Source organism: Arachis ipaensis, chromosome B01, assembly GCF_000816755.2.
Source record: "Arachis ipaensis cultivar K30076 chromosome B01, Araip1.1, whole genome shotgun sequence".
In the NCBI taxonomy this organism is placed as follows: Eukaryota; Viridiplantae; Streptophyta; class Magnoliopsida; order Fabales; family Fabaceae; genus Arachis; species Arachis ipaensis.
The window spans coordinates 3,954,683-3,958,236 of record NC_029785.2 but is presented as its reverse complement, the minus strand read 5'-3'; the positions used below and the strand labels follow the sequence as shown (position 1 = coordinate 3,958,236).

Here is a 3,554-nt window from a genome sequence, read left to right as displayed (position 1 = left end):
TTATTTGGATGGCAATAAAAGAAAGCAAGAATGGTTGGCAAAATTAACGGAAATTAAAGAAATTAAAACAAGTGGCAGGGTTCACATGGTTTGGACCAAATCTGCAAAAGTCTACATTGAAGATAAGCTCCAAATGCACTGTAAGAGGAAGGATATTGAAATAGGAAAGATATAAGAAAATTAAGGATGCAATTAAGTAGGATAGAGGAAAATAAGTTGGGAACAATTTTATAGAAGGAAATAGTATACTAAAGAGAAAAATGATTTCAATATTAAATTTATCCAAGTTTATTATATTACTATCATNACTAGGATTCTATTTTTTTTAAAATATTAGACTTTTTATGTGTTTAAAATAAGAATAAATAACTATTATTTCTGATCATGGAAGATTTATGCGCTGATAAAATTGATCACCAAAGAATTAAAATAGTGCTATATTTATAAAAAATGAATTATATTCGACAAAAATATTCAATCGTTAAATTTTTGTTGACTCAATCTAAAAAACACATCAAATTAAAAAATTAATCCTACCATCATTTTCAAACCCCTATTATGCCTCACTCTTATCCCACTTGCAATGGCAGGTTAAAGAAACGAGCTTGAATCTCATAGTTAAATTGAAATTTAATTCAACGTGAATTTGAAAAAAAAAAAACAAAAAAACATTTCAGATTTTTACTTAGAGACTGAAATTCCATCAATTTGTTTCATAGTTTACAAAGGATTCATAAACACATTCATTTCATATGTGAAGCGCATGTAACAAGATGGATACATGCAACAAAAACAGATCATACATAATTAGATGCACACTTGGTAACAAATCATCAATAAACTCTAATCATCTAAATCTAGAATTAAAACTAGAGGTATTGCATAATAAATTAAAGAAGCAGAGAACATACATTATGATCCTTTATTTGGAGATCCGAACAAAATAGTATTGTCGAGTAGTAGGGAAAAATGTGATTGTTATTAGAGAAAGTATAAAAAAATAATAATAATTGTGAATCATATGAATAATAGATTAAAAAGAAAGGTAAAATTAAAATTAAAAATTAGATCATTAATTATTTAGTTTTAAATTTTAAATTTTTAAAAATTAGGATTAGCATTTAAACGTATTCACACTATTTACAATTATTTTTAATTTCACCATAATCTCTAATATGCGTTCTCGCTGTCATCGTTCTCTGGTTCTTACCTCGTGCCGCTGCAATTCTTGCCGGCCGAATCGACGCCGCCACAGTCTCCGACCGACACGCCGAAACCTTTTCCTTAACCCATCACCCCTGTTAGTGCGAACTCTCTCCTCATATGTATATGGAATTAGTGCCTATCATCCTCTTCCGGTCGTGGCAGACAAGATAAGATTGTTGGCAATGAGCATTTTTGACAGAGGGATGTGGCTCCATCCGACCTTCCACTCCCAGCCTCTATCACCCTTTCGCCTTGCAATTTGTGTTTCTCCGGGGCTGTGCGACAACGATCTAGATTCGAAGTTGAAGGTAATTGTTATTGGGAATTGTAGAGTGTGTGACGGAATTCGCTCCTGATTTTGCTGTCGTTGTTGGAGATGCTGTCCATAACTCATTAAAATTCATCGTTTAGTCGTTGCGTTGTTTTCAACACGACCTTTCAGTGAAGTTACTTCAATAGCCAGTTCAAAATGGTCATTTTAGTAGGTATGTGGATGGTTATTTTAATTCTTATGTGGATGATTATTTTGATTGAATTGGGTTTAGTTATATATAATTAAAATATGCTGGATGTTCAATTCATTAGGTATGCGAATGATTATTTTTATCCTTAAGTGGATGGTTATTTTCATTAGGAGTGAGCGACGGTGACGGTGTGTGGCAAAGCCAAGTAGCAACGCCGATGAGGGTCCTTGTTGACGTTAAAATTTTTGAATTACTGAATAGAGTTTTTTGGTTGGGTAATTTGGGTGGAGTATTTTTTTATTTTATTGGGCCAAATTTTTCACCCATTGATCAAGTTATTCAGATTCTCCATTGTTTGTCTAGTGGAACTGTATTTATTATCCTTCTCGTCTATCTCCTACAAGAGTGATGATAGAGCAATATTTGATGTAAGGGTGAACACGTTCTCTTGCCTTAAAATAGATGTGTATATCCTGGTAGACACCAAATCCTGTTTGTTGAAAGAGCACTACAAGAACTGTTGTACTTCATCCTCCTCCAAAATAGTGATCTTTGTTTGTTACTACTACCTCCTCCTCCATGTCAACGTCGTAAAGCAAAGACATCACCGCCATTGACCATTCTAGTGCATTTGACATCAGATTCAAGCTCATTTCTTTGATCTGTGACCTACGACACCACAAGCGCATTCGAGCATTAATCTGTGATACCGCAAGGGCGTTCCGATTCAGAGTAAGGCATATTAGGAGGTTGAAGGTTGAAGATGATTGGTGATAAAGTTAATTTTAGAATTTAACGTGTGTTTTGAACAAGTCAACAAAAATTTAATAATTAGATATTTTTGTTGAGAATAATTCATCTTTTATGGATATAAAGTTTATTTAATTCTTCTATGATCAATTTATCAATACTTAAATCTTTCATTGTTAAAATATAGCTATTTAAAATGATTGTTCTTACATTTAGGGATATTCGTAACAGATCTAGAAACTCCAATTGTGGATCTAGAGTTTCTATTTTTAAATTTGTTGAATGTCTGTTGAGTAGTTGATCTGAATCTGAAAATGCTTGATTTTCTGAATTTGTTATGATTCTATATTTTTCTACTCTAAAATTAGTGGATTTGTACATGAAATTTTAGATATGGTTGCTATTCATCTTCTAATTTCAGTTCACATATTCTTACATTAAACTAAGTTTTCATCGTAGATTTGGGATTTTTACAAAAAAAATTCTGTCTGAATATGGATTTTTAATTCACTGACAAAACTTAGAAGCAATAATTCAGGATTTGTGATATTAATGCTTCTGTATAAACCATCAAATTATCATAACATTTTGAAATTGTACCAAATTATTTTTTAATTGAGTTCAACAAATCACCATAAAAATTAAAAACGGTGGTTAATAAAACACTATTATAAGAAAAATGATATTAAAATAAAAAAAAGTTAATAAAAATATGAGAGAATCATAAAAAAAAATTAAGTAGGAGAAAAAGAAATAAAAAGGGAATAATTTCATAGAAGAAATTCCAAAAAGAAAAATGATTCAATTACAAAATTGATCTATAATTGATTACATTTTTTTTTTACCAAAGATAGGAGACTCGAACCCGCAATCTCTTAATTGAGTATGGGAAGACTATGTCATTTGAGCTATAACCCATTGGCTATAATTGATTACATTACTACCATATATTTATTTATAGTAAATTCTACTATTAATAATAAATATTCAGTTGGACTATTAGATTCACTTTTACCCATTACATAAACACCAAATATCTTGTGAATATGTGTATTTTTTATTGATTGAAAGTTAAAAGAGGTGCCACACTATTGTAACCTTGTTATAGTAAAATAAATCTGGTTGGGCCGGTTT

The 3,554-nt window shown here is 30.8% G+C and overlaps 2 long non-coding RNA genes across 2 annotated transcripts in view; one reads left to right on the top strand and one right to left on the bottom strand.

Moving 5' to 3' along the window:
• The window catches only part of LOC110268962, a 10,354-nt gene extending 7,389 nt beyond the window's left edge, over positions 1 to 2,965 (bottom strand). Inside the window, exon 1 of the long non-coding RNA XR_002357754.1 lies at positions 2,936 to 2,965. This is a non-coding gene — a long non-coding RNA (uncharacterized LOC110268962). The remainder of the gene's footprint in view (positions 1 to 2,935) is intronic.
• The window catches only part of LOC110268960, a 15,087-nt gene that overhangs the window by 6,999 nt on the left and 4,534 nt on the right, over positions 1 to 3,554 (top strand). The window lies entirely within an intron of this gene.